Source organism: Microcaecilia unicolor, chromosome 4 (assembly GCF_901765095.1).
Source record: "Microcaecilia unicolor chromosome 4, aMicUni1.1, whole genome shotgun sequence".
Classification (NCBI taxonomy): domain Eukaryota; kingdom Metazoa; phylum Chordata; class Amphibia; order Gymnophiona; family Siphonopidae; genus Microcaecilia; species Microcaecilia unicolor.
Window position 1 is genome coordinate 305569719 of NC_044034.1, and position 14045 is coordinate 305583763.

The 14045-nt window shown below is 46.1% G+C and overlaps 1 protein-coding gene across 2 annotated transcripts in view; it reads right to left on the reverse strand.

Annotated features, from left to right (window-relative positions):
* ZMAT4 (zinc finger matrin-type 4) overlaps window positions 1-14045 on the reverse strand; it is a 441058-nt gene that overhangs the window by 135761 nt on the left and 291252 nt on the right. The gene's annotated exons all lie outside the window — the stretch shown is intronic.

Genomic DNA, 14045 nt, shown 5'->3' on the forward strand with positions numbered 1-14045 from the left:
TTTAGTCAGGGCCAGATGAACCATTGGACCAGGTGAGGCTCTGGCACAGGGTGCCAAAATACCCAGTCTCTGACTTCACCTGGTCTACAGGTTAAGCCTTTGATTTCCACCCTCACTCCCCCCACCAGGGTCCAGTCTCTCCCTTTTTCTCTACTGGGTCCAGCACTGCTCCCTCATCTCTCTCATGGTTCTGTAAAGTTTACATTGGTTATAGGTGGTGGCAGCAGCAGCTGTATCCTGCCTCCTCTGATGCAAGCAGAAGGAATACCCATGAGCAGTGGCGTAGGAAGGGGGGGGGCGGTGGGGCGGTCCGCTCCGGGTGCACGCGCTGGGGGGTGTCAGCGCCGCTGGTTACCTGCTCTCTTTGCCTCAGAACAGGTTACTTCCTGTTCCAGGGCAGAAAAAGCAGGGAACCAACGCAGCTCCCAGAGACGACGTGCACTCGGCGGGGCGGAGTGCCAGCGGTAAAGATGCACTCCGGGGGGGGGGGAGGGTTGTGCGCACCGAGGGGGAGGGGTGCGCCGTGCTGCACCCGGGGGGGTGCGCAGCGGCGACCCGCCCCGGGTGTCAGCCGGCCTCACTACGCCGCTGCCCATGAGCTAGCCGAAGGCAGCCTGTCAGGCTGCTGCTGTTGCCGCCAGCAACAGAGGCAAACTTTACAAGATTGTGGGGTAGTGAGAAAGGTGAGAAAGAAGTGTCAATCCCACAGGGAGAGGGACAGAGGAAAGGGAAAGAGAGACTGGATGGGGGGGGGGGGGGGGAGATGCCAACCCCATGAGGGGGAGGGGGCAATGGAAACATTGCAATGGGGGGTGGCACCATCAATGCAAATTGGCTCAGGGCACCACTATCCCTTGAGCTGGCCCTGGTTTTAGTCCATAACAGGATAATTTATAACAGGTTGCTCACATAGGACGTTCAAAGTAGACACCTATGCTGGGGCTATTTTATCATGATAGCTGCCTATACATCTTTATAGACTCAAAAACCTGCAACAATTGTGGATAAAAATGCCAACATAAATTTACACTTGCTTGGAAGCAGGAGTAAATTTACTCAAATCAAGTGACATACAGGAGGTACCTGCTCTTGCATTTCAATTCCTGCACTGGCTGGCTACCAGAGCAGACTGAAGAGAGGTACAATGGCAGGAGTGAGGATTCAAGCTGGGGGTAGGTGAGAGGAGGGGACTAATTCTGGGGCTAGAGATAAGAGAAGCATCTGATGCTGGGACTGGGAGAAAGGGGTTGGGGCTGACTAGTGACTGGGGATGGCAGAAGAGTAGATGCTGCCAGTATGTAGTGAGAGAGGGGGCTGAACCTAGCAGATGATGGGGGTGGAAGAAGGGGGCTGATGTTAGGGCAGAGAGGTGGTTTGTGAATGTGCTGCAAGCAAGCAATTGCTCTTAAAGTACATACATTTCAACTGAGTAAAAAGATATTCTTATGGTACAGACTGTGCTGTAGTTCCAGTTTATGAACTATATATTGTACCAGAGGACAGACTTATGTTAGACAACAAAAGAACAGTAAACATTAATTCCCAATAAAACGATGAAATATGTGATTATGTTGCGGTTATGGGACATTGGTGTTATTGCACTGCTTCACTACTGGATACTAAAGAAATATTTGAGTTCTCCCAAGGAGCTCCTACAATTGCGGGAATGTCATTTGTGGGAGCTTTCTGCACAGAGCAAAACTTAATCACCTAAGGTAAGAATCTATACACTGTTGATCTGATGAACCCTGCAGGCATCGGCAGTGCAATATCACTTACTGAAAATTTAAAAAAATAACTGCAGATTGTATCATGCAGTACAGTCTAACCAGTAAACAGAATTTCCAGGAGCATTCTGGCTTTTTTCCTTGTTATAATAGTGATGAATTGATTCACAGACTATTATTATACCAATCATTAGAGAAATTGGGAAGAAAAAAAAGTTATTCTTATTCTAGGAAAAGGAAAAAAAAACTTAACATGAAAAATGGAGTTTTATGTTTCCACAGAAACCTAGAAGACCTTTTACTAAAGCTTATCATGTACATTAGCATGCTGTGCATCCCTGTTTTATACCTATGGGCCATGAGGCACTTAACACATGCTAATGTCAATTTGTTCTGCTCTGTCTCCTGATAGGCTCTCTCTACTCAGGGGTTAGCAGGCAGTTAACCAGAACATAGAACATCACTGTGAACAGTGGTTTGTTGGAGCTGGCTTGCAAGAGCCGGTTGTAAATTTTTAATGAATTTTGCAAGCCGGTTGTTGAGCCCTCCAGTACAACTTGCGGGGTAAGAAGAGGAGGAAGTTACCCAACTGCATAGCTGGTCACTTCTTTCTCCTGCGCCAGCTTAGACTCAACTGTTTATGCGAACTGTGAATCTGGAACGGATTACGGCAGCGGAAGGCTTTGGGACCGGCAATGGTGTGCAAAACGCTACCACTAGCAGCAATCTCTGGAGGGAAAAAATATACCTTTACAGGTAAACACTGTGGTGGTGGGGCCTGGGGGGAGCAGACTTGGCAGGCTTTTTTCGGATCCCTGAGCCAGTGCCTCAAACCAGCCCTGGGGTTTAACATATTACTGTGTTCTAAGAGGAAGAAAGTGTGCGTGTGTGTGTGTGTGTGGGGGGGGGGGGGGGGGGGGATAGGGGATGGCAGAAGTGGGGCACAGTTGCATCAAGCTCCTCAGAAGCGCTAAAGTAAACCATATAAAACTACAGCAAAGGTCCGATACATTCTTAGACATAATTGAGGAGAGATAGGAAAAAGAGTAAGTGTGCCATGCGGAGGGGGTTGGGGGCAGACAAAATGGGTGAATGTGTCATAGGGTGGGAATGGGGTTCCCTTCCTGCTAAGCACGGTAAGGGAAGGGCAGTGACACTCTAGGTGCACAAGATTTTTTTTTTGAGAGACTGCCCATTGTTAAACATTTACCAGAACACCATCAAATATGAAGATGCAGAACTCTTGAACCAAAATCTTCTTTAATGCAAATTCAAACAAAGAAAATGACTTATAGTTAGGTGAGCTGGACAGGTCTCTGCTTTGCAGAACTGGGAGTCTGTTCTCTGCCAGCTCACCCTGTATGTTGTGAATACTTTAAGCTGGTAAAAAAACTTAGTTATTTTACAGTAGCTTGAAGGGGGAGTATGCAACAAGCTACAGCAAGTCTGCTTACAGTTCTGAGAAAGCATGTATGCAGACAGTTCTATCAACCCCCACTGGAGCAGGGTTGCCAGGTGGAAAATGTTTTCCCCACCCAAACCAGCCCAAAACCAACCCAAACCCCGCCCAAAGTCAAACCCCGCCCCTGACCCCCCCACCCCCACCATCAACCCCGCCCCCGCCATCATCGCCCCGCCTCTTCCATCACCGGCCCCGCCCACATCACTAGCCCCGCTCATGTCACCAGCCCCGCCCAGAATGTCACTAACCCCGCCCAAAATGTCACTAACCCCGCCCATAATGCCACTAGCCCCGCCCCCGCGGCCCGAAAAACCACTTAAAAAACCGCCGAAAGACCCCAAAACAAGCCCAAAAAACCACAACTTGCCGCGGGCAAAAATTTCCCGCAGCGGGTCGCGGAAAACCGCCCACCTGGCAACACTGCACTGGAGACAGAAGCAGGCTAGCCAACTATCCAGCATACACAGAAGGGCCAGCCAATAGGAAAAGTCCCATAAGACATAGGGAACAGGGACATGTGCTCAGGAAGAACAAATCAGAGATCTACAAATGACATACATCTGTCTTATCCTATTTAAAGACTCAGGACTAAACCTGTCTATAAGCAATTTTCAATATATACATATAAACAAGCAAAACTGCCCCCATGAATATGGGGGTAGGACACCATTAGTAACCTAGAAATGGGTGCTTACAAAAATCAACTGTGAGGCATTATGGAGGGATGAGCTATATGTAAAGAAACTGCAGCAAAGAAAATATAAATTATAAAACAAGACATGAATGGTGCCACATTTTTGAAGAGAAGAAGGCAGTGCAGAGAACTGCTTTAACCCTAGTCCCTGAAGAAAGAAATCTGAAACCTGCGCGGAGTCGGGCATATCCAGGGGAAGGCGGTTGGATGTTTCTAGAGATTTTGGTCCCTTAATCCAGAGAGGGGGTATGACCTCTGATACGAAGATTAAGTGCAGTTTGCATGAATAACTGTCATTTTTTAAGATGTAATGAAAGACTTTAATGGGTGCTGGTATAGAACGTATGTCACTAAGGAAGTATTATTACTAATATCAATAGCACATAAGTGGGAATATATCCATAAAAAGAAGAGTAACCTGATGACTGAAGTGCTATACCACCGGGCAGCAGTATATCTAAGTGCCATAGTGTGTGGGATAATCTGAGGGTACTCTCAATTATATAAAAAGAATCTAACACAGTACATAATAATGACATTGGAGTTCATCACTATAAAGTTCTTCAATAGGTAGCAAAAAATCCTGGTTCTAGTAGAGTATTAAATTTTTGAGAGAAACATTGAGGGCAATATGCAGCTCAACACTGACCTGCAAATTCTATATAATGCATCTAGAGTTGTGTGTGCGCAAATCTGGGTGTATTCTGATTTGCATATGTAACTTAGTTGGTTAAGAAGCCAGTCAGTGTTGATAATTGGATGTTAACAAGTAATTATGGTGCTAATTGGCACTAATTAGAATTTACATGCATTACTCAGTAAGCATATTCAATAAAGTAGTCTGCGTAAATTCTACTGCGCGGATTTAAAAAATGAGCATAGACATGGGAGGAATATTGGTGGGTCGTGGGCATTCCTAACATTTATGCACAGTGTTATAGAATAACCCGTTCCACACGGGCATTTATACCGGCTTTTCATTGGTGTAAATGGCTGTGCCTAAATTTTAGTCACATGGACAGTGCTACACGTATTGTATAAACCGCATCTAACTTTAGATGTGGTTTATAGAATACGCGCAGGCGCATTTTCCATTTTCTGGCTCCAAATATAGAATCTGACCCTGAATACATAAAGATTCATATAAGTCATATGGATATTTAATTAGGGATGCGCAGACCAAAAATTTTCTTGTCGTGTTGTTTCCCATGTCATTTCTGGGAATGTTTTCTTTGTGGGTTTTTTTTTCATTGCCATAATGAGAGTGTCATTAGGAGCGTGCACTCTTCTGAAAAACTGTACATTCTTAGGGGAAAATTCAATAAATGGCACTTAAAATTTGGTGCCAAAAAAATTGGTGAATGGTGTTCTGTTAACAGGCGTTCCAGGATTGGCACCCTTTATAGAATAACACGTAGCAATGGAATTCATGCTCAACTTTAGGTGCAAGGAGTTACAACAACTGAAACCAGGTGTAAATCCCAGCATGCAAGTTATGCTCAGATCCTATGAATTCTATAACACTGCATGCATTTTAAGGGCACACACCTGGCCTGCCCATGCCCCTCCCATGGCCATGCCCCCTTTGCACAGCCACGCAGAAACACTGACATACTGTTCTATAAATGGATGTGTGTGTTTTCATGCCCTTTCTGCCCTGCCATTTCTTGCAGCCATTAGAATGCTTTTTTCACACTGAAAATTCAGAGCGGAAGTTGAACCTAATGTTCGGCACCATATATAGAATTTTCCCCTTAATGAAGAGTGCACACTCTCCGGATAATGCCTGCATGCATTCACTATTCATGCTGGCACAATGGTTTGTTCATGCACACACTGTCACACTGTTGGGAAAGAGTGCGCACAATTGGCAGGGAGAGATGAAGATAACCCAGTTTATTTTCGAAAGAGGAAGACGCCCATATTTTAACCCAAATCGGGAGATGGGCGTCCGTTTCCCGTGGGCACCCAAATCGGTATAATCGAAACCCGAATTTTGGCGTCCTCAACTGCAGTACGTCACGGAGACGAACAAAGATCACTGGGGCGTGTCGGAGTCGTGGCAAAGGCGGGACTGGGGGCGTGGTTATCGGCCGAGGAGAGATGGGAGTCTTTAGCTGATAATCGAAACAAGAAGGGCGTTTTTGACGAGAATTTGGTCCGCTTTATTTGGACCCTTTTTTTCCAGGTACAAGTCCCAAAAAAGTGCCCCAACTGACCAGATGACCACCGGAGGGAATCGGGGATCACCTGCCCTGACTCCCACAGTGGTCACTAACCCCCTCCCACCAAAAAAACCCACTTTTTTTTCCCAGCCTGTATGCCAGCCTCAAATGCCGTACCCACCTCCATGACAACAGAATGTGTTCTATCCTCTGACAGCCTTTCCCTGGTTCTGAGGTGGGTCTCGGGTGAGTGTGACACCTTTTCTGTTAAGGGCACTGCAGAGTCACATCAGCAATGCATTGTGGTGGGTGTAGGGTATTGGGCTCCGTGATTCCACTAGTTTGTGTTAAATGCTCACAATGTTGGGTAGTTGGTAGGCTCTACTCCCATGGTGCTTACTGGGTCAGAGTGTGCCCTGTTTTGTTTCCGGTAGTCCATGAGGTAGTGACCAATTTGTGTAAGACACGTTTAGATCCCTTTCATGTGTTAGTCACATTACAGCACTTAGTTCTTACCTTGAATGTTGCTGAAAGAGGGCATTGTACACCATTCTGCCAGCTCGGACCTACTGCTAATCTCAGTACCAGCGAGACTCGTTGCCAGTGGGGCACAACCTCTGATCTGCAGTTAACTGTGAATAAAGGTGCTTATTCAAATAAAGGACGTTTTCAGCGAGATTAATCTTCAGGTGTCAACTGCTGTGCCAAGGTTATACACCAGCAACAAGTCCTGTCCCTGGAGCACTTTTAGTGGGTACTGCAGTGCACTTCAGGCAGGCAGACCCAGGCCCATCCCCCCCCCCCCACCTGTAACACTTGTGGTGGTAAATGGGAGGCCTCTAAAACCCACTATACCCACATGTAGTTGCCCCCTTCACCCCTAAGAGCTATGGTAGTGTTGTACATTTGTCCCTCCCACGACCAAATGGCTTGGATTGGGACGTTTCTGAGCTGGGCGTTTTTAGTTTCCATTATATCGCAAAAAAAAAAAAAACCCGCTCATCTCAGAAGGGACCAAATCTATGGCATTTGGTCCGTCCAAACCGTATTTTTGAAATGAAAGATGGATGCCCATCTTTTTCGATAATACGGTCTGTCCCGCCTCTTCACATACCCGTTTTCAGACATTGACGCCCATGGAGATGGGCGTTCACGTTCAATTATGCCCCTCAGCGTATACCAGAAGAATAAGTGGAACTTATGTAGAGTGCCAAATTCAATGCTGGCTACCTTGATGGGCAGACTGGATGGACCATGTGGGTCTTTATCTGCCGACTTACTATGTTACTATTTGTTAAAAATGTGCACTCTTTCGAAAGACTGTGCACTCCTGATGACCACTGTTCCCTCTAAGTTGAGTGGGAGTACTCCACCTACTATCTTGCCAGTGGGAAGTGCTCTTTTTATTGGGATACTAGTAAAAAAGGCCCGTTTCCGGAACCAATGAAACGGGCGCTAGCATGTGGTTTTTTGTGTGTGTGTGTGTGTGTGTGTGTGTGAGTGTGTGAGGGTGGGGTGTGTGTGCAGGTTGTTGATGTGTGTCTTTTTTTTTGTTTTGTTTTTTTGCTTGGGGGGTTGGGGGATGTGCTGTGCTATGCTGGCAAAGTGGGATGGATTGGTGTGTGGCTTTGAGGGTGTGTATCTGTTGTATTGTGTGTGTGTGTGGTTTTGTCTGTCAAGGAGGTTTGTGGAGGGGGGGGGGTCTTTCTGTTGGTGAAATGTAAATGTGGTTGTAGGGGGGTCAGCCTTTGCTGAGTGGTGGATTGTTTTTTCCGTTTTTTTTTTTTTTTGTGTTGTGCTGAGGCAGCAGTGTTGTTTTAGATGGGCGGAAGGTAGAGGAGCACGTTCTTGGTCTGTCGGTATTTTTTGGCCATTTCAGGGCTGCTGTAGGGGAACACTGGAAGAGAAATGTGCTGTGGGAAGCAGCGCCGTCTTTTTCCGTTGGGCTGGGGTTCTGGGCATCCTGGAGGTGGGAGACGGCTTGCCTGAGGACGGGGATGGTTGTTTTAAGTTGGCGGAAGGGAGAGGAGCACGGTCTCGGGCCATCGGGTGGTGATCCGGTATGTTCGGTCCATTTCAGGCCGGCTGCAGGGGAATGCTGGAACATGCGCTGCGGGAAGCTGTGCCGTCTTTTTCCGGGTGCTCGGGGAATCCCCGAGGTGGGAGACGGCTTGCTTGAGGCTGGGGATGGTTGGGCACGGCCGCTTTGGCAAAAGGGGAAGAGGAAGGGGGTGAGGAGTTACCTGTAGCTGCGTGAGAAAACGGGTATTCTTTGTTTTGTATTATTAGTTTGCATTTCTGTTGAAGAAAGAGTGGATGCCTTTTGAATGATGGAGGTGATGCGTCGGTGTGCGGTTGTTTCGTTAGTTTGGCAGCCAGTCTCTAGCAATTCCTAGGCAGGGAAGGAGTAGGGAAACACGCGGAGCGTGTTTCCCTACTCCTCCCCCTTCCTTGGTCGCTGTTTGCTGCTGGCTGGGTTGCAGGTAATCCTTCTAGCTGGGCAGCAGCTTGTCCTGTTCACCCACGTCCCAGATGGTGACGGGCACGTTGTTTTCCAGCTCCTCTGACTCCATGTCAAGCGATCCCAAATATAATCTTTACTATGGGCCCTCTGGCACTCTTCAGTACTGGCATTAGGCATTTAAAAATTTCTTCCCCCCTCCCCCCCCCGGGTCTATTTTTCCACATACCCACAGCAGGAATATTCTCTCGTTCCAGCGGTGGTTCTGTGCTCTCTGTGCTGCACAGATAATGAGCCATTCTGCTGGGGAATGCTCCTCCCTTATTGTCACGTAGTTTCCTCTGATTGGTCCGTCTTACATTGCCTAGTGTTGCCTGGGAACGGTGTTGTGATGGTCCTTTGTGTTGCAGAATGTTGAGGGTGTTTTTTCTGATTGGTCCGTCATGCGAGGGCGGGAAAGAGAGACATGGTCAGTGTTGTGGCTTCACCACCATGAATCCATGAACCCTTCAGGGAGTGACTGAGTGACTTCAGAACGTTGTCTTCAGAACGTTGAGGGTGAGTTTTATTATAGTAGATAATGGGCATCTCAGTGTTTACCGTCAGCTGATGTTTACTGCGAGCTTCTGCATCTTTGTAAAAGGCTCCCTCTTTTTTAGGGCTACACTTCAATTAAAATTTGTAGTCACAATTAATTGCACAATTACTGGTATGATATTTTTTTATTTTTGTTCCTACTGCATCTCCTTGTGACTCTGGATATCGGACAGTTAAATGCGTTGCCCAGAGTCACAAGGAGCTGCACAATCACACGATCATGACTAAAATTTTAATCGAAACACAGCCCTGATTTTTTTTTTGAAAGAAATATAAAAGGAGTAAAAAAAATTTTAAATTAAATGAGTATTGTAAAATGAGATATAGAGAGACAAAAGTTTAAATGTGAATAAAACATTTCAACAAGAGGCTTTTTATGCCAATGATTGAATGTGGAAGGCACAATTTAAGTGCTTCAATGACACTCTGAGGCATTTTCCTCCTTTTGAGTTTAAAGCTCCTTAAGTAGGCTGATTAAAGAAGAGAATTTATGTTGGAAGTTATATTTTTTGATTGAATTTGTTTTAATCCTCCAATCTTCTTTATTTTTGAGAGTTATAATCCTGTATAGTCCAAAAATCTGTACCATTAATCATTTGGACATCAGGAGAAATAAATAACATTTTTGATGATACTGAGTGACAAACATTTATTCAGTCAAGTATTATATACTGCTTAGACCTAAGCAGTTTACAGTTTCATTTTAAGGGTATTGGGTCTGTTGTACCTGGGACAATGGAGGGTTAAATGACTTGCCCAGGGTCACAGAGCTGCAGAGGGAATTGAACCTGATTCCCCAGGATCACAACCTACTGCTGACCATCAGGTAGCAGTGGGAATCAAACCCAGTTCCCCAGGTCCACAGTCAACTACACTAAACATTAGGCCACTCCTCCACTCAACAGATGTCAAAAACTTTATTCATTCTGTTCAACTTTTCAGTCTATTCACATCAGACCCATTACCAAATTCAAAAGATGCTCTTTAAACTACCTAATGTATTAAAATGAAATGGCTATCCAAAATAAGAGTGGAAAAATTACAAAATCAATAGTCTAGAAAAAAATATTTCCTCCATACATAAGAACCACCACAATCTTAGGTCACTCTATAATCTAAAGTGGAGAAAAGGATCTCAGTGATTAAAGACAACACCCCCCCCCCCCCCCCCACACACACACACAGACACACCCGATATTGAAAAGCATTTAACAGGCCAGGATCAGCTCCTGGACGGTTAAATGCCCCATAACCAACTATCTGTGAATTTTCAGTGGGATATGGCCATCCATGAACCGCTGAAAATTTTAAGTTAGCAGCTAGCCGATTATATCGTGTCTTACATGCACCAGTGGCGTAGCCAGAAGTCAATTTTTGGGTGGGCCAACAGGTTGGATGGGTGGGCACTAGACAGTGGTTTGCTGGTAAATGTTTAACAACAGGCTCTCTCCCCGGTCCACCTCTGCACCCCCCCCCCCCCCCCTCAAAATTGCAGAGCTGGCTATAGCCGGGGAGAGAGCCTGGGAGGGGGGAGGCAATGCATTACTCTCTCCAGGAAAAAAAAATTAAATGATCCCAGGTTCCAATCTAATTCATGTTTAATGTGGGATAATATGCCATAAATAAGTAAATAAATAAATAAATAAATATAAACTTTTAATGTCGAGCACCTGATTCTCAAAGTGGACATATTCCAAACACTATAATGAAAATAAAATGGTTTTTTCTACCTTTGTTGCCTGGTGACTTTGTTTTTCTGATCATGCTGGCCCAGTATCTGATTCTGCTGCTATCTGTCCTCTTAACTCCGTTTCCAGGGCTTCCTTTCCATTTATTTCTTTACTTTCCTCCTTTCTTCTTCATTTCTTGCTCTACATCCGTAAGTAAAAGCTGGGTCCTCCGCAGACTTGACTGTCCAGTGGATCCAGCTTCTGCCTACTTTCTCCATCCATGTGCAGTTTTTCTCCTTTCTTTCTTTTCCCTCATATCACCTCCTTCCTCTCTCTTCCCTCCCCTCCATCCATGTCCAGCACCTTCCCTCTTTCTCTTCTACCCTTCCATCCAGTGTCATCCTTCTTTCTCTCGCCATCCTTCTACCCATTACCCTCTCCCAATCCTTCCGTCCATTGTCTCCCTCTAACTCCCCTTCCTTCTAAACAGTTCTCTCTCTCTCAACCCTTTTCCATTCAGCATGTCCTCTCTCCCCATCCTTCCAGTGTCTTTCCTCTTTCCCTCCCTACCCTTCCGTCCAGTGTCTTCCCTCTTTCTGCCCCTTCCTTCCAGCATTTTCCCTCTTTCTCCCTCCTTTCATTCTGCATTTCTCCGTCTGACAGCTAGGGTCTCCCCCAGTTTCTCCCCAGCAGTTTCTCTCTCTCTCCTGCCCATGTCCCCTCTTTCTCTCCCCATCTTTTCACTCATCTCTCTCTCTGTACCCCTCTTCCATCCAGCATCTTCTCTCTGGCTCTCCCCTGCTCTTTTCCACGTCCCTGGCTCTCCCCTGCTCTTTTCCATCGCCCCTCTTTCTCTCCCCATCTCTCTCTAGCTCTTCCCTGCTCTTTTCCATGACCCTGGCTCTCCCATGCTCTCTTCCATGTCCCTGGCTCTCCCCTGCACTTTTCCACTTTCTCTCCCTCCCCTCCAGCTCTCCCCTCCAGTGTTTCCCCCCTCTTCTTCTCCGCCAGTCAATCTCAGACTGTCTCTCTCTCTCTCCCCGACCCCCACATCCCTCTCTTCCTTTCCTCCAGTACAGTCACTCTCAGTCTCTCCCTCTTACTTCTCCTTCTCTCCTCCAGTCTAGCCAGTCTCTCCCCCCCCCCCCAATGCAGCGTGTGTCCCTCTCCCTCCCAGCGGTCCCTCTAATTTGATTACATCGCCATCCCCGTCCCCGTCCCAGCACTAACTAAACCGTTTCCTTCGGGGATTCAACCCCACCACGGCCTTCCTCAACGCGTCGTGATGTGAACTCGTCCTGCCCGGAAGTTGCATCAGAAGCGGCGGAAGAAGAATGCAGCCTTACGCGAATCGCGTGACGCGATGTTACTAGGTAGCCTGGAAGCGAAGGACGGCATCGAAGAGCTTGGCTGCTTTATGCTTTTAGTGCCGCCGCTCGCCAGTTCGAACCTGTGAGTCTGGAGAGATCAGCTGGGTGGGCGGGCCTGAGCTGAAATTGGGTGGGCCTGGGCCCACCCAGGCCCACCCGTAGCTACGCCCCTGACATGCACAGCGGTTTTTCAGTGGCTGAAGTACAACTGTGCATGTACGATGGCTCTAAGATTGAAGTATCTTGCAGCTGTGAACTCTGGAAGCATTGAGGAGCAACAACGCTGGATAGGATTACTTTTTGTAGATTAGTGGAAATTAGATTTCTTTTAAAACTAAACTGAGCAGGTTTCTATTTTAAACTTTTTTGAATATGGAATGGAATGATAAGAATCGAGAGACATTTAACTGAGAAATATTGAATTAAAATTTGGACATTGGACTCAGATTATAGATATTTGGAAATTGTGGAATTTTTCAGGGCCAGTGATGTGATGTGTTGTGATGAACGGGATATCCCGATCTGAGGGAGAGCTCATATATACACTGTTTTTAATCATGGAGGTCCAAAGATTGTGGTTCTTATGTATGGAGAAATATTTTTTAAAATGAGATGGTACATATTAAGCTCCTCAGCTGCCACTTATCTTTATGCCTGATATTCAATGGCCCTATTGATATAGGTGGAATGACTGAATCAGGGCCAATGCAAGGTTATTGGGTGCTCTAGGCAAACATTCAGCCTTGCAACTCTCCCACAATTAACTTTCACCACCCTGGGCCCCCTAACGATCATGATATACCTCAACACCATCTCTCCCAGAATAATCTGGCTAAATGGACAGTTTGAAAACTACACTTTGTGTAGCTGTCAGAACCTATTGATTTCATTACAGCTATTCTTTAGCACCCCCCACAATTTGCTGCCTTAGGTACAGGGCCGGTCTAAGCAAGTGCGGGGCCCTATGCAGACCAATTTGATGGGGCCCCACCCTAACCCCGCCCAACTCCGCCCCACCCTAGCTCCACCCCCACCCTAGCCCCAGGGCCGGCCACCCCTCCCTCCGAGCTCCAAGGCCCCCAGCTCCAGGGCTTGTCGATCCTGCACAGTCAATGCCAACTGAAAACCATGTCTTTTTCACAAACACAGATACACCCTAATCCACTATAGAATAAGTAGTAATATTTAAACTTTCTATTTAGACAAAAATTAAACTGAACCCCCAATATGCCAGACTCTGCATACAATTCAACATCACAGAAACAGAAAATGTCCCCTAGTACTGTGCAAAATATAAAGACAGCAGATGTAAATTTGAAAAAAAAAACTAACAAATATCAATCACCACTTTAAAAATTAGCAAATAGAAATAAAATAAATATAGAAAATAAAATAATACCATTTTATTGGACTACTACATTTAGCTTTCAGAGGCCAAAACATCCTTCCTCAGGTCAATACAATATAGTACTGTTACAGTATCCTATCCTGACCTGAGGAAGGGGGTTTTGTTCTCCAAACGTTAGCCAAAATGTATTAAAATTAGTCCAATAAAAAGATTACCTTGTTTACATGTTCTATTATAAACATTTATTAACACAGCTACAATACTACTTTATCCTAAAGCAAAAAAATAAAAAAATATATTTTATTTACAGTTTGTCGTCTCTGGTTTCTGCTTTCCTCATCTTCTTTTCATTGTCTTCCTTCCATCCAGCATCTGTCTTCGTTCTCTCTCTACCATCCAGTGTCTGCCCTCTCGGCTGTCCCCTCCATCCAATGTCTGCCCTCTCTCCCTCCTCCTTCCATCCACATCTGCCCTCTATCTCTACCCCTTCCATCCACCATCTGCCCCTGTCTGCCCTCTCCCCCTTCCATTCACTGTCTGCCCTTTCTCTC